We start from the raw sequence: 17,470 nt of genomic DNA on the forward strand, positions 1-17,470 counted from the left end.
TAATTGTCTGTAAAATGGTTTATACAGGGGCGCCTGGGTGGCTCAGTGGGTTAAAGCCTCTGCCTTCGGCTCAGGTCATGATCTCAGGGTCCTGGGATCGAGCCCCGCATCGGGCTCTCTGCTCTGCAAGGAGCCTGCTTCCCTCTCTCTCTGCCTGCCTCTCTGCCTACTTGTGATCTCTCTCTGTCAAATAAATAAATAAAATCTTTTAAAAAAATGGTTTATACATGTCAAAAGACTTGCTACATTAATTTTTCATCTCCCATGTATAGTTTTTATTTTTGTGGAAATGATACCTAATTGTTGCTTCATATTTGAAATTTGTTCTTATAAAAGAATGCTGAAAGTTGTCACAATATAATCACTGCTAAATTCCCTGACCTACTATTGTTTCATTAAGTATCTATATTATCTATTTGGAGGAAAGTTGGCTGACCTAGGTTAACTTAATATATTTTAATTATTTCAGTAATACTGAAAATTTTAACAGTTTCTAGCTTTTTTTCTTAAGATTTACTTATTTATTTAACAGAGAGAAAGCATGAGCAGGGGTTAGGAGCAAGGGGAGAGGGAGAAGCAGTTCCCCCGCAGAGCAGGGAGCCCAGTGCAGGACTCCATCCCAGGACCCTAGAATCATACCTGAGCTGAAGGTAGATGCTTAAACTACTGAGCGCTCCCTTGCTTTCTTTCTTTAATCTTAATTCCTGTGTTCCATTCTTTATTCACATTAATTTAAATATCTGAACAGATTTCTTTTTTCCTATAAACTTATCATTAGGAGCAATAGAGATTAATAATTCACATGCATATTTTATGAAACCCAGTGGCTATGAGATTTTCTTCAAAATACATATATATATATATGTATTATACATATACATATATAAGAAAAAGGATCCTGTTTATATTAGCAGAGAAAACTATAAAATAGTAATAGACTTTAAAAAAAAAGTATAGGGGCGCCTGGGTGGCTCAGTGGATTAAGCCTCTGCCTTCAGCTCGGGTCATGATCTCAGGGTCCTGGGATCGAGCCCCGTGTCGGGCTCTCTGCTCAGTGGGGAGCCTGCTTCTCCCTCTCTCTCTGCCTGTCTCTCTGCCTACTTGTGATCTCTCTCTGTCAAATAAATAAATAAAATCTTTTAAAAAAAAAAGTATAACTTAATGAAAGACATACTGCGTTTTTAGGTGGGACAATTGAAAATTATTGACATGAACAGTTTAAATGTTATCTATCAAAATCCCAAAAGATTAAAGATACGTCAACATAAGAATATGTAACTTCTTTTTTTTTTTTTTAAGATTTTATTTATTTATTTGACACCAGAGAGAGAAATCACAAGTAGGCAGAGAGGCAGGCAGAGAGAGGGGGGGGGGACGCAGGCTCCCTGCTGAGCAGAGAGCCTGATGCGGGACTCAATCCGAGGATCCTGAGATCATGACCTAAACATGAAAGCAGAGGCCCAACCCACTGACCACCCAGGCACGCAAGAATATGTAACTTCTGTACTCTGTGAAAGCTTCTATTAAAAAGGTTTAGAGAAATCATTTGCTTTCAACATAGTAATTAAAATAGTTTAAATATGTAAGTGCTCCTATGACTTAATTAATCATAATTGTGTGAAAAATAAACATGTGAAAAATGGTCCATTTCTTCACAAAAGAAGAAATATTAAGCCCCTCTAGTGATCAGAGAAATGTAAATTAAAATGAAATGAAACTTTTTTGGTCATCAAATTTGTAAAAGTTAAACTGATCATATCCATTATTTGTAAGGGTAACATGGGTATGAGGAAGTGGATAATCTAAATATTTCTGGAAGGGATAAAAGTGATAGGACCATTTTGAAAGGAAAATTGACATTAAAATTTAAAATAAACATATTAGGATGCCTGGGTGGCAGTGAAGCATTGGCCTTCGGCTCATGTCATGATCCTACCGTCCTGGGATGGATCCCCACGTCGTGGAGCTCCTTACTCAGCTGGGATCCTGCTTCTCCCTCTCACTCTGCCTGCTGCTCCCCCTTTTAAAAATAATTAAATTAACATATTATTCAGTCTTTGATCTCCATAGCACACACAAGAATACATGTATATATATATACGTATATATGTATATATGTATATGTATAGGTATACACACACACACACACACAAATTAATAGAAAACTACATACTTTAAAAAAATACACATGCTTATGTTAGTACAGTTGACCTTTGAACAACAAGGGCTTAAACTGCATGGGTCCACTTATACGTGGACCTTTTTCTTGATAGAGTACAGTACTGCAAATGTATTTTCTTGTCCTTACGAGTTTCCTAATATTTTCTCGTCTAGCTTACTTTATATTAAGAATACCATATATAATACACATAACATACAAAATACGTGTTAATCAACTATGTTGTCAGTAAGGCCAGCATGTAGCTTATTCGTAGTTAGGTTTTTGAGCAATTGAAAGTTATATGTCAATTTTTAACTGCATGGGAGTTTAGTGCCCCTAACCCCCATGTTGTTCAAGGGTCAGCTGTAATTAGGCAGGAAAATGAGACTTGGTGAAAGACTGGTAAATTGGGGATTTTTCTTATGGTAACTCCTACATGTTTAAATATTTTTTACAGTGAGTAGATTAATGTATAATTTTTAAAAGACGATACCTAAGCTACTAGTGATTTATTTAAAACTTAATTATGAGGGGCACCTGGGTGGCTCAGTGGGTTAAAGCCTCTGCCTTTGGCTCAGGTCATGATCCCAGGATCCTGGGATGGAGCCCCGCATCGGGTTCTCTGCTCAGCATGGAGCCTGCTTCTTCCTCTCTCTGCCTGCCTCCCTGCCTACTTGCCATCTCTGTCTGTCAAATAAATAAATAAAATCTTTTAAAAAAAACAATTATGAAATAGTAAAAATATTAGCATCTAGTGTATTAGACACTTATGACCCTCATTCCCACATTTGACAGAGGTTACATTTTGCCGTATTTGTTTAAAGATGTCCTTCCTTACAAGTCACAAAATCTTATAAAGCCGAGGTCCCACTTCTGTTTCTTCCTCCTGTGTCTTTTCAGGTATAATTACTGTTTTACAACTGGTGGATATCATTCCCATACTTGTTTTTGTACTTTTATAAATGTGTATGTATTCAAAACAATACATAGTTTTGTTTTGAAGTTTTAAAATGAAAATAAATGGTGTTATGCTCCATGTGTTCTGTAACTTATTTTCATCATACTTAGGTTTTAAAGATCTATTTTTTAAATTTTTTTATATGGGATCTATTTTGTTGTATAATTAACTGGGTCTTTTATGTCTTATACCATTGTAAGAATGAACTAGCTTATCCATGTCTCTTGATGAATGATAGTATTGTCTTGTTTTTTGATATTCCAAACAAATTTACCAACAGCTCCAGCACATGGATTCTTGTACCCAAAGTTTATCTGAATTTATAGGAGGAGGCAGAACCACTAAGTCATAAGGTATGTGCATATTCAGTCCTTCCAGGAATTTTTAATTGTTCTTTAAAGTAGTTGTACCAGTTTATATTCTAGTCAATACTGTTTGAGAGGTCCCATTTTTCCTTATCCTCACTGTTGTTATTATATATGACTTCTCCCATTTTTTTCAAATTGATGAATATGAAATGGTATCATGTTTTAATTTGCATTTCTGGATTACAGGTGAAGTAGATCATCTTGTGTTTATTGGTCATTACAGTTTTCCTTTATGAATGTGTGTTCATATCCTTTGTTCACTTTTTTCTCTTGGATTATCTGGCTTTTGCTTACTGATCCCTTTTTTTATATATTGGGTACTAATCCTTTGTCTGTTACCTGTTATGTAAATGTCTTGTTCCATAATGTGATTGGTCTTTTAACACTATATAAACCTGTAGTATGGGAATTTATTTTGTAAATAAATTGGGGATTTCTCTTATGGTAACTCCTGCATGTTTAAATATTTTTTACAGTGAGTAAATTCTTAAATATCTTTTCTTTTGTTTTTGTACCTTTTTAAGTATTATTTTCTACTCTATAGTCAGAGGTCTTCTGATACATTTTCTTTGAACATTTAAATTTTGCTTTTTACTTTTGGTCCTTTATGCTATCTAGAATTTATTTTTGTTTATGAGGGAGGAGTTTAATTTTATCCTTTTTTATGGGAAAAGTTTGCCTCAGCATCATTTATTGGATAGCCCATCCTTTTCTTGATCACATGCAAAACAACTTTGATCATATCCCAAGTTACTATAAATTGGAATCATTTAAGAACTTTGTTCCTACAATTCTCTCTCTCCACCAAATCTTTTATCCCCCCCCCCCCCCCCCCCCGCCACTGGATTGTTTTCAACAGCATTCAACATTCTAAAATATTTCCCAGGGGCACCTGGGTGGCTCAGTGGGTTAAAGCCTCTGCTTCGGCTCAGGTCATGATCCCAGAGTCCTGGGATTGAGCCCTGCATGGGGCTCTCTGCTCAGCAGGGAGCCTGCTTTCCCTTCTATCTCTGCCTGCCTCTCTGCCTACTTGCGATCTCTCTTTCTGTGTCAAATAAATAAAACCTTTTAAAAAATAAAAAAAAATAAAGAGATCACTTTGGCGCTTATGCTGAGAAGAGACTATGGAGCAAGGTTCAATGCATCAATATCAACTAGAAATCTGTTGCATAAATCCAGGTAAGTGGTGATAATGCCTTAGACCAGAGTGGCAGCAATGGTGGTGATTAAGAAGTGGCCAGATTCTGGGTATATTTTGACAGAGGTCATGGTTTTCCTGATGGAGTACATGTAAGGTAAGACAGAAAAAAAGGAGTTCGGGATGATTCCCAAGGGTTTTGACCTGAGCAACTGGAAATATATTGTTGCCATCAACTATTATGGTGAAAACAGACTAGGTTTGTGAACAAAGATCAAGAGTTTAGTTTTGGACATGTATTGATTGAAATGCCTATTAGATATCCAAGCGGAGATATTAATAAGACAGCAAATGTAATACCTGGAGTTCAGGAAGTTGTCTGGGCTGGACATACATATTTGGCAGCCATTAACATAAATAAACTACTTATATTTATAATATTGGATGAAATCACCAAGAAATTGATTATACCTAGAGAAGGAAAGTTGAGTTCTGGATTCTCCAGTGTTGAGAGGTTAAGGAAATAAGGAATAATAAGCACAAGAGACAGAGAAGTTTCCAGTAAGGTGAAATGAAAACAAAAAGAATGTAGAACAGAGGCTGACAGACTGTGGCTCACAAAGACTAAATCTGACCCACTGCATTTTTTTGTGAATAAAATTTTATAGGAATACTGCCACATATGTTCATTTATATATTTTCTATAGCTGCTTTCATACTCTCAAATTACTGTCTGCTCCCCTTATAGAAAAGGTTTGTTGACCCCTGGGTAGAGTCCTGGAAGCCAAGTGAAAAAAGTGTTTCATTGGAGAGGGAGTGTTGCAGGGTAATCACAATTAAAATTCCAGTAAGATTTAAGACACATGGAGGTGGTATTGATGACTATGGCAAGAGAATTTCAGTGATATAATTGGGGAGAATTAAGCTCATGTTGATTCTACCCAAATTGGCCTTTAAATTCACTGTAATCACAGTTAAAATTGCAGTAGGGTTTTATTTGAGGAACTACTAAAATTTACTCAGAAATTTATGAGAAATAATAAAGGTCCACAAATAGCTAAATCAGCTATGACAAAAGTAAAATTAGATATCCATATGCAAAAAATGGAACTTTGATCCATACCTCAAACTATATATATATGAAATTAATTCAAAATCGATCATAAACTTAAATGTAAAACCTAAAACTGTAAAACTTCTTGAGATAACAGGAGAGAATCTTTGTGATTCTGGGTTAGGCATGGATTTCTTAGATGTGACACAAAATGTACCATACATTAACAAAAAAATTTAATAAACTGGACTTTATCAAAATTAAAAACCTTTACTCTGTAAAAGGTAACTGTTAAGAGAATAAAAAGACAAGCCACAGATTGGGAGAAAATATTCACAAATAATAAACTGATAAAGAACTTGTGTCCAGGCGCACCTGGGTGTCTTGGTCATTAGGCATCTGCCTCCAGCTCAGGTCATGGTCCCAGCATCCTAGGATCTAGCCCAAGGTCCTTAAGCTCCAGGCTCAGCAGAGAGGCTGCCTCCTTCTCCCTCTCCAGCTACCGCCGGCTTGTGTTCCCTCTTTTGCTCTTTGTCACATAAATAAATAAAATCTTAAAAAAAAAAACTTGTATCTCAAATATATAAAGAACTTTTAAAATAAGGGGACAACCTAAATTTTAAAACAGATCAATATTTGAAAAAATTACCAAGTTATCGAATTATCAAAAAAATATACAAGTGGAAAATAGGCACATGAAAAGATGTTCAACATTATTAGTCTTTGGAAATTAAAATCACAATTGAATAATGCTATATACTGCTATATACCTTTTCTGGTAGCTAAAATTAGAATGAGTGACCATGCCAAGGGTTGGCAAGGATCTAGAGGAACTGAAATTCCCAAATGCTGCTGAATGCAATGCAAAAAGACAGAAAAAATTTGAAAAACTGCTAAGAATTTAAACATATACTCCCCATGTAATCCAAACTTTCCACTCCTTAGTATTTATCTAAGAGAAATGAGAGCATTTATCCATGCAAAGACTTATTTATATTTCACAGCAAAGGAAATCATCAATCAGATGAAAAGGCAACCTATGGAATTGGAGAAAATATCTGCAGGTCATATCTGATAAGGGGCTAATATCCAAAATATGTAAAGAACTTACCAACTCCATAGCAAAAAACAATCCAATTTAAAGTGGGCAGAAGATCTGAATAGTCATTTTTCCAAAGAGGACCTACAAATGGACAACAACTACATGAAAAGATGCTCAACATCACTGTTCATCAGTGAAATACAAACCAAAACTCCAGGTATCACCTCATATCTGTGGTTGATGTTAGGATGATCTGAGAATGGTGTAGAATGATTGATCAAAAAGATGAGAGAAGTTTTGGTGTGAATGTGGACAAAAAGGGTTAGAGTTAGGGTTATCTTGTATCTTGTTGGTAGAATGTAAACTGGTGCAGGCATGATGGAAAACAGTATGGAAGTTTCTCAAAAAATTCAAAATAAAACTATCATATGATCCAGCACTTCCACTTCTTATCTAAAGAAAACACTAACTGGAAAAGATATATGCACCTGCATGTTCACTGCAGCATATTTACAGTAGTAAGACATGGAAGTAACCTAAGTGTCCATTGATGGATGAATGGATAAAGAAAATGTATATATATATATATATATATATATATATATATGTATATATATATATATATATACATATATATATATATATATATATATATATGAAAATTATTCACCTAAAAAAAGAATAAAATCTTGACATTTGCAACCACATGGATGGACTTTGAGGACATTATGCTAAGGGAAATAAGTCAGAGAAAGACAAATATATTTTATCTCATTTGTGGACTCTGAAACCAAAAAGGCTGAACTCATAGATACAGAGAACAGATTGGTAGCTTCCAGAGACAAGGGGTGAGGAATGAGCAGAAAGGATGATCAAAGGTGGTCAAAATGTACAAGCTTCCAGGGGCGCCTGGGTGGCTCAGTGGGTTAAGCTGCTGCCTTTGGCTCAGGTCATGATCTCAGGGTCCTGGGATCGAGTCCCGCATCGGGCTCTCTGCTCAGCAGGGAGCCTGCTTCCCTCTCTCTCTCTCTCTCTGCCTGCCTCTCCGTCTGCTTGTGAGCTCTCTCTGTCAAATAAATAAATAAAAATCTTAAAAAAAAAATGTACAAGCTTCCAGTTGTAAAAACAATAAATCATGGGAATATAAGGTACAGCATGGTGACTATATTTAATAATATTGTATATTTGAAAGATGCTAAGAGTAAATCTTAAAAGTTCTCATCACAAGAAAAGATAACTGCAGCTGTTGTGGTGATGAATTTTAGCTAGACTTATTTTACTTATTGTTATTATTGTGATTATTTCACAATACATACAAATACTGAATCATTACAGTATACACCTGAAATTAATATGTCATATGTCAGTTATATCTCAATAGAAAAGACTTTTTAAAAAAGATTTTATTTTTTAATAAATTATTTATTTGACACAGAGAGAAACAGCGAGAGAGGGAACACAAACGGGGAGCAGGAGAGGGAGAAGCAGGCTTCCCTCGAGTGGGGAGCTGGACATGGGACTCAATTCCAGGACCCTGGGATCACGACCTGAGCCGAAGGCAGACTCCCAACGACTGAGCCACCCAGGTGCCCTAGCAACTTCATTTGTAATGGCCCAAAACTGTAAACAACCCAGATGTCCATCAGCAGATGAATGAATAAAAAAATTTTGTTTATTGTATCCATACAAAGGAATACTTCTCTGGAATAAAAAGAAATGAACTATTGCTATATGCAACAACATGGATGACTCTCAAAATACTTTATTTCCAGTGAGAAAAAAACATTAAAAACAAGTACATATTTTATGATTCTGTTTATATAAAAGTCTAGAGGGGCGCCTGGGTGACTCAGTGGGTTAAGCCTCTGCCTTCGGCTCAGGTCATCTCAGGGTCCTGGGATCGAGTCCCGCATTGGGCTCTCTGCTTGGCAGGGAGCCTGCTTCCTCCCCTCTCTCTCTCTGCCTGCCTCTCTGCCTGCTTGGTCTCTCTGTGTCAAATGGATAAATAAAATCTTAAAAAAAAAAAAAAGTCTAGAAACTGCAAACTAACTCATAGTGATAGGAAGCAGATAAGTAGTTACCAGGGAATGAGGGCATAGAGAGGGAAGGAGGGTGGGATTAAAAAGGTGCGTGAGGAAATTTTGGAGCGTCATTTATATGCTTATTACCTTGGTTGTGGTAATGGTTTCATATGTGTATGCACATACCAAAAAATGTACAAAATGCATGTGTACATTTTAAATATGTATAGTTAACTTGTATATCAACTATAATGAAGCTGTTAAAAATATCACAAAGTTATAGTGATTTTCTTTTTAAGTGTAGTATTGGTCAAAAAAACTGAAAAATAGTAGCAGTTGACCATTCTATACATTCTTAATATTTCTTTCAATAATTACATGTGTCTGTAAATACTTATGTTCACCCTTTCTCTTGAATAATAGTTTAGTTAGGTACAGAATTCTATGTTGGCTTTTTTTGCCCTTAACACTTCATAGATACTGTTGCATTATCTTTTAATCTTGTTTTACTGCTGAGATGTTTATCAGCAGTTTAATTCCAGTCCCTTTTACCTTATTTGCCCTTTCTTTATGATTGCTTTTAAGATTTTTGTGTTTTCCTCAGTATTCTAGGCAGCGATTTTATTTTTGTTTATCCTACTCAAACTTGGTGTATTTCATTTTTCTTTTTTTTTTTTTTTTAAGACTTATTTATTTATTTGACAGAGAGACAGAGAGATCACAAGTAGGCAGAGAGATTGGGGGAAGCAGGCTCCCTGCAGCAGAGAGCCTGATGTGGGGCTCCATCCCAGAACCCTGGGAAAGGCAGAGGCTTATCCCACTGAGCCACCCAGACGCCCTGGTTTATTTCATTTTTCTGAGGAGTCACGCTATGCTTCAATTTTGGAAATTTCTCATCCACTATATTTTCAGTATCTCACAAACATTCTCTACAGTTTTTTTCCTAGTAGAGCTTCTCTTAGGCATCTTTCATTGTGCTTCATTCTGATACTTTGCTCAATTTTACTGGTTTAGTATCTGCTCTAATTCATTACTACTTTCTTTGTTTGTGTCTGGTCATTTTATTCATACCATGCATTTCTCTTGTAATTTCATTGACTTTATTTTTCATTTCTAGTCATTTTTTAAAATCAAATACACTGTTCCTTTTGCAGAGTGATTTGATCTCTAAACATACTTTATATGCTTCATAATTTAAAGATACTAATTTTAGGAGTGCCTGGGTGCCTCAGTCATCTAACTGTCCTACTCTTGATTTCAATTCAAGTTATGAAATCTAGTCCCATGTTGGGTTAAATGCCGGGTGCAGAGCCGGCCCCTCCCCCCCATCCTACTCACATGTACTCTGTCTCTAAAACAAAATAGTAATTTTATAGTCTCTCAGAATATTCTATTTTATCAACTGTCTAGATTTTCAATACTCCCTTGTTCGTGACAGTCTTTACTCATGTGTCTTTTAATTTTTTGATATGTGTATATCTTGAATGGCAGTTGTTATTTTTCTGAAGATCTAATGTGGAATTGTAGATCATGGGAGTGTCCGTCCAAAAACAGTTTATGCATGCCTTTGCCAGGCATGCCAAGAGTACCTTGGAGACGTCCATACCACTCAGGTAATTTAAAAATTGATACTGAATCACTGATTGGTGTAGTGATTTTCTTCTGTCACCAGTGTTTTTTTTTTCCTCCACCCAGAGTCCCTGGATCTTTTATCTCTCTCTGGCCTTATAAAAAGTTTTTCAGTCCCATTTCATGGCACTTGCAGCTCTTTGAAGGGGACCTGCTTTGTATAGAGATCTCATTTCTATTCCATGCTACACTCAACTCCAGTGGCTCATCACCTGTTGATATGTGGGAACTAAAATCTAAGCCCTTAGCTCTTAAGGTCCAGATCCAGGTCCCCTTAGAGCCTCCTGGGTTACCCCGGTGTCAGTTTACAATTACAATCTGCTTGGTTTTCAGTTATCTTTCTAGCAAATATGAATTTTCTTTCTTTTCTCATGAGCTCAGCCATGTAATATGAGCCAGAATGCAAAGAAATACTTAAAGACTAATGTAATGTTAAAAGGACACAGAGGCCAGATTGAAAGAACTCTTTGGTCAAATTTGGGACATTGTATGGATCAAAAATAATAAATAGACTCTCGTGGACTAATAATATTAAAAAATAAAATTCCCATGAGTTCATAAAGACACTCAAGGAGAGAAAGAAAAAGGCAAGGGTTTTTTGTTTGTTTGTTTGTTTGTTTGCAGATTTTGAAGTTTTCTTTAGCTTTGAAATTTTTCAAAATAAAAGTTGGAAGAAGTTTGTTTGCAGATTTTGAAGTTTTCTTTAGCTTTGAAATTTTTCAAAATAAAAGTTGGAGGAAATTAAAAATTGAATCTCATTCAGCATTTTGTTGAGGGAATGGTTCTACATTAACTTAGTTCACATGTTGCCAAATTCAGAATTCCAGATACTGTTTCTTTTAGAAACAAACAAGTTTCTAAAATGTCTTTCTGACAATTCATTGTTAATATCTCAAGGCTTCTGAGTATAAGAAATCTTATTCAGGGGTGCCTGGGTGGCTCAGTCGGCCCAGGGTCCTTGGATCAAGCCCTGTGTCCCAGGTCCCTGCTCAGTGGGGAGTCCTCTTCCCCCTCTCTCTCTACCACTGCCCCCCCATGCTCTTCACTCTCTCAAATAAATGAACAAAATCTTTAAATATATAATAAAAATTTTTTTAATTTTAAAAAGAAATCTTATTTAATGAAATGTGATTCAGGCCTTCAGTTTAGGAGGCTTTTTCCCTGCTATAATCTTTCCAAATTTCAACTGAATACAATCCATTTATTCAACCAACATTAACTGAATTGCTCAGGGGCAGTCTGAAAGGTAGGTGGTAGAGATTCAAAGACAAGACAATCTAGAAGAGAAAACCAGCAAAGACAGAGGCAGTTGTAGTATAATTACTGCTATAGAGGGATTAAACAGAATTTTAAGAATATAAAAGTAATTTATTAGAAAGTGGTTGATAAAATGCAATAAATATACAAGATGATATAATTTTGATCTCCTAAAGAAGTAAACAGTTATAAAATAACTCACAAAACCAGATCAAAACTCTGGTTTTGATCCCAAAACCAGACAAAGATCCCATCAAAAAAGAGAATTACAAACCAACATCCTTGATGAACATAGATGCGAAAATTCTCACCAAAATACTAGCCAATAGGATCCAACAGTACATTAAAAGGATTATTCGCCACGACCAAGTGGATTTTATTCTAGGGCTGCAAGGTTGGTTCAACATCCACAAATCAATGTGATACAATACATTAATAAAAGTATCATCAAAGTATCAGTATCATCAAAGCCATCTATGAAAAACCCACCGTGAATATCCTTCTCAGTGGAGAAAAACTGAGAGCTTTTCCACTAAGGTCAGGAACACAGCAAGGATGTCCATTATCACCACTGCTATTCAATATGGTACTAGAAGTCCTAGCCTTAGCAATCAAACAACAAAAAGAAATTAAAGGCATCCAAATCAGCAAAGAAGTCAAACTATCACTCTTTGCAGATGATATGATACTACATGTGGAAAACCCAAAAGACTCCACTCCAAATCTGCTAGAACTTGTACAGGAATTCAATAAAGTGTCAGGATATAAAATTAATGCACAGAAATCAGTTGCATTTCTCTACACCAACAACAAGACAGAAGAAAGAGAAATTAAGGAGTCAATCCTATTTACAATTACACCCAAAACCATAAGATACCTAGCAATAAACCTAACCAAAGAGGCAAAGAATCTATACTCAGAAAACTATAAAATACTCATGAAAGAAATTGAGGAAGACACAACGAAATGGAAAAATGTTCCATGCTCCTGGATTGGAAGAACAAATATTGTGAAAATGTCTATGCTACCTAAAGCAATCTACACGTTTAATGCAATCCTTATCAAAATCCCATCCATTTTTTTTCAAAGAAATGGAACGAATAATCCTAAAATTTATATGGAACCAGAAAAGACCTCGAATAGCCAGAGGAATATTGAAAAAGAAAGCGAAAGTTGGTGACATCACAATTCCAGACTTCAAGCTCTATTACAAAGCTGTCATCATCAAGACAGTACGGTACTGGCACAAAAACAGACATATAGATCAATGGAACAGAATAGAGAGCCCAGAAATAGACCCTCAATTCTATGGTCAACTAATCTTCGACAAAGCAGGAAAGAATGCCCAATGGAAAAAAGACAGCCTCTTCAACAAATGGTGTTGGGAAAATTGGACAGCCACATGCAGAAAAATGAAACTGGACCATTTCCTTACACCACACACAAAAATAGACTCAAAATGGTTGGAGGACCTCAATGTGAGAAAGGAATCCATCAAAATCCTTGAGGAGAACACAGGCAGCAACCTCTTCGACCTCAGCTGCAGCAACTTCTTCCTAGGAACATCGCCAAAGGCAAGGGAAGCAAGGGCAAAAATGAACTATTGGGATTTCATCAAGATCTAAAGCTTTTGCACAGCAAAGGAAACAGTTAACAAAACCAAAAGACAACTGACAGAATGGGAGAAGATATTTGCAAATGACATATCAGATAAAGGGCTAGTATCCAAAATCTATAAAGAACTTATCAAACTCAACACCCAAAGAACAAATAATCCAATCAAGAAATGGGCAGAGAACATGAACAGACATTTCTGCAAAGACATCCAGATGGCCAACAGACACATGAAAAAGTGCTCCACATCACTCGGCATCAAGGAAATACCAATCAAAATCACAATGAGATACCACCTCACACCAGTCAGAATGACTAAAATTAACAAGTCAGGAAAGGACAGATGCTGGCAAGGATGCGGAGAAAGGGCAACCCTCCTACACTGTTGGTGGGAATGGAAGCTGGTGCAGACACTCTGGAAAACAGCATGGAGGTTCCTCAAAAAGTTGAAAATAGAGCTACCCTGTGACCCAGCAATCGCACTACTGGGTCTTTACCCTAAAGATACAAATGTAGTGATCTGAAGGGGCATGTGCACCTGAATGTTTATAGCAGCAATGTCCACAATAGCCAAACTATGGAAAGAACCTAGATGTCCATCAACAGATGAATGGATAAATAAGATGTGGTATATATACACAATGGAATACTATGCAGCCATCAAAAGAAATGAAATCTTGCCATTTGCGACAACATGGATGGAACTAGAGGGTATTATGCTTAGCGAAATAAGTCAATCAGAGAAAGACAATTATCATATGATCTCCCTGATATGAGGAAGTTGAGAGGCAACATGGGGGCCTTGGAGGGTAGGAAAAGAATAAATGAAACAAGATGGGATCAGGAGGGAGACAAACCATAAGAGACTCTTAATCTCACCAAACAAACAGGGTTGCTGGGGGCGGGGAGGGGGGCTAGGGAGAGGGTGGTGGCGTTATGGACATTGCGGAAGGTGAGTGTTGTGAAGTGTGTAAACCTGGTGATTCACAGACCTGTACCCCTGGGGCTAATAATACATTATATGTTAATAAAAAAATTAAAAATTAGGGGTACCTGGGTGGCTCAGTGGGTTAATTCCTCTGCCTTCTGCTCAGGTCATGATCTCAGGGTCCTGGGATCGAGCCCACATAGGGCTCTCTGCTCTGCCGGGAGCCTGCTTCCCTTCCTCTCTCTCTGCCTGCCTCTCTGCCTGCTTGTGATCTCTGTCAAATAAATAAAATCTTTTTTAAAAAAGTTTTTTTTTAAATAAAAATTATATTAAAATTTTTTTTTCTTTTTTTTTTAAGATTTTTATTTATTTATTTGAGAGAGAGACAGTGAGAGAGAGCATGAGCGAGGAGAAGGTCAGAGGGAGAAGCAGACTCCCCATGGAGCTGGGAGCCTGACGTGGGACTCAATCCCGGGACTCCGGGATCATGACCTGAGCCGAAGGCAGTCATCCAACCAACTGAGCCACCCAAGCGTCCCTAAATTAAAAAATTTATAAAAAACACAACAAACACTATTTTAAAATATCAATTAGAATGAAAAAAATGGAGTTTTGTTTGTGAGACAGGAGAACTTTGGGGAATCTTAAGCTTTCTGATACTGCTTTTTTTAGCTTTTTTGCTCCTCTTATCTTTTATTCTGGTAACAGAGTGAAAGTTCTACTGTCTTGGATAAGATTCCCAGAGAAATAGACTTTGTGCATGCAGGAGATTTAAATTAAGGAGTGTGCTCAGGAATAACCCCTATGAGGGAGTAAGGAAGGTTAGGCAGAGGGAGTTTTTGAACTGCCACATAGCTGCAAAGGAAGCCTGGAAATGAAATGGCCTTCAGAATCGTGCTGAGCTGAGACAAGGGGACCGGACTGTTGTTTCCTGGCATCAGCAATCATGGAGGACAGGCAGACCCCAGGGAAGAGGCATAGTCTTACTGAGGCAATTCCCTTCAGTGGTACAACTAGAAAAGGCAATAGTTGTGAACCTTCAGCAGCCAACACTTCCAGGAGCTAGGGATATGAATGCCTCCTTCTGAAGGGGACCTCTGAGAAATGCACAGAATCTGCTACCAAATAAGGCCTTTCCATAATTAGTTCAAACTGTTTGAGCAGGAAAAGCACAATTCTAAAGCCGAGCGTTTTCCTTTCTGGGAATTAAGTACCCCAGAGAGAGTTTGTCACATATTCAGACCAAAAGAAGAGAGCAAACCCATTAGAAAAAAACTAATTACAAGCTGAGATTCAAGGTGAATTCATTCATGGAGTCACTGATTCATTCATCCAATAAATGTCTATATAGCTTCACCTGGACAAAAAACTTGGCAAAAAGGGAGGAGACTGGGTTCTGGTTACAGTTCTGTCACTGAAAATGAGGTCTTCAAGAAAATCCTTTATCATCCCTGGACTTGTGTTTCTTTTCCTATACCATGAAAAGTGTAGCCTAGATGATGTATTAGTTAGAAATATTTCAGTTGTGACTAACGGAAACCCTCTTTACCTAGTTTGAGAGAGAGAAAGAGGAGGGGATTGGTGTAAAGAATAAATGTCCATCTCACAGAAGCTGTGCTGAAGCTGAGCTTCAGTAACAGCCTGGAGTGCTATAGGCTATCCAGGGACACCCTTCACCCCAACCTCTGTACTTGATCCATTCTTCCCTAGTAACGCAGTGGGGCTCACTCTGATTTCTAGTTCACGTGAGAAAAATAACACAAACAGCCACTCTTGAGTTTTCATTTCCTATATTCAAGACAGCAGCCACACCCAGGCTAAAATCCCTTGGTCTCAGTTCCAGATTGTCTGAGAACAGTGCTTGTTTGTCATATACGTATGAAGGGAAGAACCTCTGATTGAAACAACTGCATCTAGGTGGGGAACCTAGTGAGGAGAGAAGTTTCCGGAAAACTTTAAAGATAATGCTCTGTGGCAGCTAACTTGTCCACTGCTGTTATGTCTAAAATCCTGTGATTTGATTAAGTAGCTACCTAAGTAAAATTTGATTCACTTTTCATTGATTCTTATGCTTTGAACTATCATTTAAAAATAATGGTTAATTAAAATACACAAATTGTGAATGGAAAATTGACAAACAAGGGAGGTTGAAGCTTAAATCCCTCAGCAAAATGCATTGACAGCTTTACTTTTCTATTTAGACCCATACAAAACTGACAATGTTAATTAACCTGGTAATAAAATATCAGGAAGTACAAAAAGACCATTTTCACAAGGGAAAAATGTAAATGTTTAAACCACTTGGACTAAAGATGTTTTTTTCTTGATTTGTGATTGGCGTGTGGCTTACACCAATTTCTGATATTCACTTACAATGAAGTTTATTTTCTATAACCAGGAGTGTAGGAGTTTCAGAAGTGAGTTGACAGAAACAGACTATAGACACAGGGTGAGGATACTACTGTCTAATTTAGGTAAGTGACCAGTTCATTTGCACTAAAACAGGGATCACAGCAGTGTTTCCAATAGTAGGTGCAAACCTCCCTGATTTTCAGGTCCCCACAGAGATATCAAGCTGCCAGTGAAGTGACCTGACTTGGGAAGATGATCCGGTCAGGTCCTCAAGAATTCCATTCCCTCTCCTCTCAGCGAACTTTATACCACATAATCCTTCCTTCCAAGCCATTCTGAAAATTCTCACCAAATGATTGCCTAGGGATTATTTACTGGAGAAATTGATATTTATTAACTCAGTCTTACCTTAAATACTCATGAAACAGCTAAGGTAGCTTAGACTGGATGAATCAATATAAACTCTTTCGAACAATTCCTAAGCAGGATCAGACCATCTGTCTGCCAAATGCCTATTCCTATATATGGTTTTCACTGATACAAGAAATAGAGAAATACATAATTACTTTGTAAATTTTTAATGAAATTTTTGTAAAATTTTGCAGGAGTTGGCAAACCATGGCCGTCAGGCCAAATCCAGCCCTGTACCTTGTTTTGTAAGTAAATTTATTGGAATACTACCATGCCCATTTATTTACGTGTTGTCTATACCTATTCCTTTTGCTATAGTAGCACACTGTCGAACACAGAGTAGTTAGGACAGAAATTATATGAAACACAAAGCCTAAAATATTTACTATCTCATTCTTTTTTTTTTAGGTGAGCTCTACACTCAACGGGCTAGAGCTCATGACCCCGAGATCAAGAGTTGATGCTGAACTGAACGAACCAGCCAGGTACCCCTACTATCTCCTGCTTTACATAAAAAGTTTGCCAACTCTAGTCTAA

The sequence above is a fragment of the Lutra lutra genome, chromosome 5 (genome assembly GCF_902655055.1).
Source record: "Lutra lutra chromosome 5, mLutLut1.2, whole genome shotgun sequence".
In the NCBI taxonomy this organism is placed as follows: Eukaryota; Metazoa; Chordata; class Mammalia; order Carnivora; family Mustelidae; genus Lutra; species Lutra lutra.